The sequence below is a fragment of the Diadema antillarum genome, unplaced genomic scaffold, assembly GCF_040938485.1.
Source record: "Diadema antillarum isolate AM-2024a unplaced genomic scaffold, OU_Dant_1.0 seq00001807_RagTag, whole genome shotgun sequence".
Taxonomy (NCBI): Eukaryota; Metazoa; Echinodermata; class Echinoidea; order Diadematoida; family Diadematidae; genus Diadema; species Diadema antillarum.
The window spans coordinates 150,163-157,930 of NW_027272482.1; the positions used below are offsets into that span (position 1 = coordinate 150,163).

Consider the following 7,768-nt stretch of genomic DNA (forward strand, 5'->3'; position numbering starts at 1 on the left):
TTGAAAATTTCAGAGTTTAGATCGTAGGGCAGCATAATTTTCCCCTGACTTTGGGAGGCAGGATCAGAAACCACAATATAATTTCAACAAAGCTTATGTTCTTTTTGTTTTCTTTCTTTACAGGTCTGTGAAACCCCTGGATAAGAAAACAGGATACAGGTGAAACCCCTGTAAAACAAAACAGGATACAGGTGAAACCCCTGTAAACAAAACGGTGAACAGGTGAAACCCCTGACAAACGAGAAAACAGGTGAACAGGTGAAACCCCTGACAAACGAGAAAACAGGTGAACAGGTGAAACCCCTGACAAACGAGAAAACAGGTGAACAGGTGAAACCCCTGACAAACGAGAAAACAGGTGAACAGGTGAAACCCCTGACAAACGAGAAAACAGGTGAACAGGTGAAACCCCTGACAAACGAGAAAACAGGTGAACAGGTGAAACCCCTGAAAAAACAAGAAAACCGGAGAACAGGTGAAACCCCTGTGTATATAACAAGAAAACCGGAGAACAGGTGAAACCCCTGTGTATATAACAAGAAAACCGGAGAACAGGTGAAACCCCTGTGTATATAACAAGAAAACCGAGAGAACAGGTGAAACCCCTGTATATAACAAGAAAACCGGAGAACAGGTGAAACCCCTGTATATAACAAGAAAATTGGAAAGTATATATAACAAGAAAATTGGAAAGTATATATAACAAGAAAACCGGAGAACAGGTGAAACCCCTGTATATAACAAGAAAACCGGAGAACAGGTGAAACCCCTGTATATAACAAGAAAATTGGAAAGTATATAAACGAGAGAACAGGTGAAACCCCTGAAAAAACAAGAAAACTGGAGAACAGGTGAAACCCCTGTGTATAACAAGAAAACCGGAGAACAGGTGAAACCCCTGTATATAACAAGAAAATTGGAAAGTATACATACAATCAAGAAAACAAGAAACGAGTGAAACCCCTGTATATAAACTGGAACAGAAGCGCAGAGAGTCATAATAAATAAATGCAAAGAGTGATAGTACACAAAAAGTGCAACCAGTGATTTAACTGAATAAGTAGAAGGGGTGGAATTGCAGAATAAGTGTTAAGAGTAATATTGGAGATTAAATACAAAGAGTGATATTACACTAAAAAGAGGAAAGAGTGATATTAGGGAGAAACAGAGATCTGAAAGTATGAGTACTAAAAAACATTGTCATTTGTGAATTTGTCTTGGGATATAAATTGTGATAGAGAAAAAACGGGCTTGATTAGAGTAAATACAATCTTATAAAATTGCTATTACATACTTTAGAAATAGGCAAATTTGTAAAAAAAAGGGAACCAACCTGGGATATTTAAAGTTGCACAAATAGAAGACTGTGATTACAAAGATAAAACTCTATCTGCTCTAACTGAATTTGAATCTTCAGCAAACCTGAATCTTTGATCCTACTCATCTTGAAAGAACTTGAAATAATTTCAAAGAGAATCAGAGAGAGAGAGTCTCAGAATCAGAGGCAGAAAGAGTCGGAATCAAAGACAGAAAGAGTTAGAATCAAAGAGAGAAAGAGTAATAAGAGAGGAAGAGTCAGAATTGAGGAGAAAAAGAGTCGAAATCTAACAAAAGAGTTTTAAGGAGTGTTGAATAAAGAGTGCATTCTGTAAAGGAGGTGAAAACTATAAAGCAATCAGAATTGAAGAGAATCATAATTGAAAGAGAATTCTCTTACAGGAGGCGAGAAGTTTGCTGAAAATTTAAAAATAGAAATATAGTCTTGCATCACTTCAGAAACGGTGTCTTGAGTGGGGAATTTACGGTAAAAGAGAATTGAAGAGCGCCATCTTAAGACAAAAGCATTATATGTGATAAACGTTATTGCGGTAGACAATACAAGTCTTCTTCTGGTGGCAAGATAGGTGTACACAAAGATAAGCAAAGGTGCGAGTGCTATAATCGCATTCCTGAAATTGCCGCAGTAGCCATTACTAGCAGGTAATAGACAAAGAGCGCCACCTGTTGGTAGAAAACAATTAAGAATACACACATTGCACAAAATAATTTTTCTTGGCAGACAAAAAGCGACACCTGTTGGTAGTAACTAATTAAACAACACACCTTGTACAAATAATTTTTCTCGGTAGATAAGAAGCGCCACCTGTTGGTAGAAACATTATAAGGACTGGTGTCACAGCCTCATTGCAAGTACATTGTACAGTGTAATACAGTTCACGTATATATTAGCTTTCAAGGCAATACAATTCTACAATTTTGTTGTCAATTGCAATACAGAGTACCAGGGGTAGACCTGATTCATATAAGTATAGTGATTCAAGGAATATATTGATTGAACAGTACATTTATTTGGTAATAGGTACCTACTTTCAAAGCCCTGTAGTTTGACAATGGAAGCAAGTGAATTCAAGAATGTTATTGGTGATATCCTAGATATCCTCCATAGTTGTGACTTGAGAAATCTAGAGGTCAGTGAATGTGATGCATGTTGTAATGTGATCAATGAAAATGAAAGCAGAGTACCATGTGAGGATTGTGGCAAGCAGTTTCATGTGATGTGTACAGGAACTATTTCTGAGGCTAGACTGTGTGATGCAAGGTTGATTTGGATATGTTCAGCATGTGGAAGCAATAATATTGCCCATCGCATCTTTGACAAAATTGGCATTCCCTGTCATTTCAACAGATACGAGCTTCTCAAAGACATTGGTGATGAAGATTCTGGTGCTGATGTTTCACATTCATCATGCAAGAGCTGCAACCAGAGAAGGAAACCAAGCAAGAGACTGAAAAAGAGGTACCGGTATGTGAAAAGAAAGGACAATGGAATTCTAGAAATGACAAATGTGTGTGTGCAGAAAAGAGCAGATTGTGAGAGAGATGAATCAGATTCGACTTTCATGACAAATCTGACCAAGAGCCAATTTCAGCCATTAGAAACTGCAGTGGATGATGGTTGGATAACTGTGAAATCAAGGAAGACAAAAGTGACTACATCCCAAACAATGACTGACAATCCCAAGACCAAGACCTTTAACAAGAGCTCAGTGAGATCAGTAAATGGTGTGCCTCTCCAACCTGGTGTGACCTACATTGGCAAAGCAATGAAAGCCTACTATCTTGAAAAACAGAAAAGAGCCAAGACCAGCAAGGGCAAGAAATCAAATGCAGAAACAAAGCAAAAAGAACCTGGTAAACTCGTGAAGCAAAATGTGAATGCAAACTTGGACACAGAACGAAATGATAGTCTGCAGGTATATACTGAATCTGTATTGAATGTATATTCAAAGTGTGTTCAGTCACCTCATGTGATGGCAAAATACACTGAGCAGATCTATGCAAAAACACAGAGAAGTTGGGCTGATGTGGCTAAAAGCACTCCGAATATGAGTAATGAATGTTGCGTACCGAATGGTGATCAGACTACATGTGCCTCTGTCCCTTCCACAGACATTGAAAAAGAAGTTTGGAATGTGAACAGGCTCTATGGAGGTGGAAATGCACGGCAACCAAGAAAGAAAGGTCGTTTCACCAAGATCAACAGACAAAGTGTGCTACCGGAAAAAAATGCTGACTCACAGGTGCGTAATAATGGAAAGGTCAAACCTGACATTCCTGAAGGAGAACATGTAGCAAAGAATGAAAAGTTGTGTAAGAATGAAACATCTGACCATGAGGACAGTAATTCCACAAGTAGAGACAACACAAGCTCGAATGATATCTCCAAAGTGAAACGTGACAGAATGCACAATGTGCATGAACTGAACCCATGTTACAGTGAAAGAAAAGATGTTGAAAGTGACAGACAAATATCAGTGAAGGAATTGTTCCCTGTGAATTCTTGTACAGATGTAAGTGTTCACTCTCCATGTCAGAGACCTGTTTCAGCTACACAGTGTGCTGAAGTTTGTAATGAATCAATATTCTTGCCTGAAAGTGAAAAAACTACTAATCCATCTGACTGCATAGTAATGAATGATGATTCTGCGAAAAGTGCTGACCACCACAATTCATATGATGTACAGGAATCAATAGTACATGTATTAGATGATGAACCAGCTGCAAGTGATTTAGAGACTGAAGAACGCGTCTGTAAGCATGTTTCACTCTCAAGTTCTGAATGTGGTAGAAGGCAATCATATCCTATGACCAAAACAATCGCACAAGGAAATTTTAATCAAGGTGATCAACGATTTGGTTACACTGCTGGCAAACAATGTGCATGTAATTCCCTTGTGGCAGTTCTCTACACCCAAACCAAGAATGGAATCGAAATGAGATCTCGTGATCTTGATCAGATTCTGACACTTGGGAATGAGTTGTATTATTACATAAAGAAGGATTCACCACTGAATGAAGAGCTTGTAATGATAGATGAATTACCCAAGGAACTTCATATTCTGGATGAAAAATTTCAAATAACCTATGCTGAATCAAAATATGGAGTGTTGGATGGAAATCAAAACAATTTGTCAAATTTTGGTGCTTTGTCATTGAGCCAAGCCTTAGAACAAGAACTATGCAGATATGATGCATGTCTTATGAATTTTGCTGAGAGTACATTTGCAATCATTACACATGACAATGGTTATTATGTATTTGATTCTCATTCCAGAAGTCATGATGGGTACTTGGTACAAGATGGATGCAGTGTCTTGCTTAGCATTTCATCATGGCAAGGTATACAGGTACACTGTTTGAATTTGGCAAAATCAATGGCATGTGATTTACGTACTACTCAGTTTGAACTAACCGGTCTGGCATTAGAATCCAATTCTAAGAAAAATGCATTGACAACTAGTGGCTCCAAGAGATCAAACTCAGTAAATACTGCATGGAGGAATACAAATGATCAAAATAGCAACATTTCAAAACATTGTGATCATGTTAAAGGAACTAACAGTGATAGCTGTAAGACTCAAAATGAAACAAAGAAAAACAGAGTAAATGTAAACAGTGATGGCTATGGGAATGAGAATGAAGTTGAATTTGTTTCAGTTGAAAAGACAACAGAAAGAAGAGATCGAAATTTCAAATTTGTGCCGATTACATACGTAGACAAACAGTCTTTGTGCAATAAATTGAATTTCAGTTACAGTGGTACTGCCAATGAATCAATGGAGGATAGAAATGAAAGTTTGTATATTGGGAAACCTGTAAATATCAAGAGAGTTATGGGTGATGGCAACTGCTTTTACAGAAGTATTGCTCATGTAGTTACTGGCAGCGAAAGAAACCATTTCATTCTCAGGAAATCCAATGTGGCACATTTACTGGAAACGGGTGATTTATTTAAAAATGTGATAGACACAGTGAAATATCAGAGTGTCAGGGACTTTGTTCTTCAAGAGAAATTGATGGATTTAGGAACATGGGCTGGTCACACTGATATTAGCTCAATGGCACATATGCTAGATCGTGATATATATGTGTATGATGATCGAACAGAAAATTGGCAAATACTGTCTGCAAGGAAACCTGGATACTACAACAAAGTAACAACTGAGAGAGCCATATATATTCTGTTCACTGGAGGCAATCATTTTGACGCAGTGGAAAGTGTAACTACTGTTCTGTCTAGTACTTTGAATGGGAAATTACCTGTATTCCATGTGAATTCAGATAGAAGTGTAGAAAATAAGAAGGAAAGTCATGATTTATCATGTGAGATTACTAAAACCCTAACATTAAAGAAATGTAGTGTTAGAATGAGGAAAATGACACAAAAACAAATAATGGTATCAAACCTGCAAGAGACACAAATTCCATTGCAAAACACATGTGATGAGACAGTAAATGCGGACATTGATGCATCTGAGGTGAGACAAGTGGGAGAAATAAAAAAGATTGATCTCATGTACAGACCTGTGAATAAATCTGATAGAGAGAAGCTTTGTTGCAAATTAGGTATAAAGGTTAATGACAAATGTAGCAGTAATGATATGCAAAAAGATATGGTAGAAAGGGATGATATTACTATCCTGTCACAACCATTGACTATCTATAGAATTACTGGTGATGGAAATTGCTTTTACAGAGCTATATCATATGTTATATGTGGCAAGGAAGATTCTCACCGTGATGTTCGAAAAGCAATAGTTAAACATATTTTACAAAACAAGGAAGATTATGTAAGTCTTTTAAGATCAGGATACACAGATATTGTAAAATACATTGGAAAGGAAAGAGTATTCAACAATGGCACATGGGCTACAGAATTGGAAATAATGGCCTTATCAAATTTGCTAGATACTGATATATATATATATGAAAATAATGGTTCAAAATGGAAATTATTTGGTGCGAGCAAACTTCAGTTTGGAATTATTACATCACAAAAAGGTATTTACTTGCAACACACAAATGGCAATCATTACGATGTCGTAGAATCTGTATGTCCAACGATCCAAAAATCAGGTTCGTGTCAAAAGCTGTCAACATCACAAAATATTTCTGATATGGAAACACCTGTGACAAGAAAGAGAAAACTCACAACAAAGAGGAAAGTTACAAAACCTGTCAGTGATTGTCAAATCAATGTATTGAACAATGAAGTATTAGAGGATGACATGGAACCTGCAGTTGAAATGAGTAGGCACACTGAAGAATCTGAAGAAGTTAAAACTACTATGCAGACTACAAAAAGGAAAAAACAAAGAAAAAAAAGGAATGCTAATGTTACCCGACAAAGAAATAGAGATCAAATGAGAGCACAGAGAGAAAAGAAAAAAAATGAGCAAAGGCAGTTAGAAACAGAATTTTTATCAGATGATCAGCCTTACCTATCCCGCAAACTTAAAAAAGCAGCTGCAAAGAAAGTAAAATATCAAACAGATGTAACTTATAGGTTAGAAAAGAACGAGGAAATTAAGAAGAGGCAAAAAGACAAGTACTCCTTGGATCCCACATTCAGAGAAAGGCTTAAGAAAATGAGGAAGGCTAGTTATCAAAGCAATGCTTTATTCCGAGAAAGGCTTAAGAAATTGAGGAGAGCTAGATATCAAAACAATGTTTTATTCCGAGAGAGGCTTAAGAAACTGAGGAATGCTAAATATCAAAGCAATGCTTTATTCCGAGAGAGGCTTAAGAAACTGAGCAAAGCTAAATATGAAAACAATGCTTTATTCAGAGAGAGGCTTAAGAAGCTGAGGAGAGCTAGATATCAAAACAATGGTTCATTTAGAGAGAGGCTTAAGAAACTGAGGAAAGCTAGATATCAAAACAATGCTTCATTTAGAGAGAGGCTTAAGAAACTGAGGAAAGCTAGATATCAAAACAATGCTTCATTTAGAGAGAGGCTTAAGAAACTGAGGAGAGCTAGATATCAAAACAATGCTTTATTCCGAGAAAGGCTTAAGAAACTGAGGAGAGCTAGATATCAAAACAATGCTTTATTCCGAGAGAGGCTTAAGAAACTGAGGAGAGCTAAATATCAAAACAATGCATCATTTAGAGAGAGGTGTAAGAAAATTATGAGAAAAGTTTCAAATATCAAGTACAAGACAAATTTTGTGTACAGACAGCAGGTTGCGTTGAGAAATGTGAAACAAAAAAAGCGAGAAAAAATGAATATGAGAAATTGTGATCATGTTTTGAAAAAATTTAGGGAAATAATTTCACACGGCCCTGAATATGTATGTTGTGTCTGTTTGAAATTATTATTCAGAAATCAAGTATTGAAGTGCACGAAGGCAAAATATAATGATTCAAAATGCTTAAAAGAGGAGTACTTGCATACATGCAGTGATGACTGTGATGTTGACTGTCA

The 7,768-nt window shown here is 36.7% G+C and overlaps 1 long non-coding RNA gene across 1 annotated transcript; it reads left to right on the forward strand.

Annotated features, from left to right (window-relative positions):
* Positions 1-533: 533 nt before the first annotated feature.
* On the forward strand, positions 534-6,343 carry LOC139712450 (uncharacterized). The gene is made up of 4 exons (XR_011709566.1): positions 534-555; positions 597-2,797; positions 3,451-3,581; positions 4,616-6,343. It is a non-coding gene; the product is annotated as an uncharacterized lncRNA (long non-coding RNA).
* Positions 6,344-7,768: the final 1,425 nt, after the last annotated feature.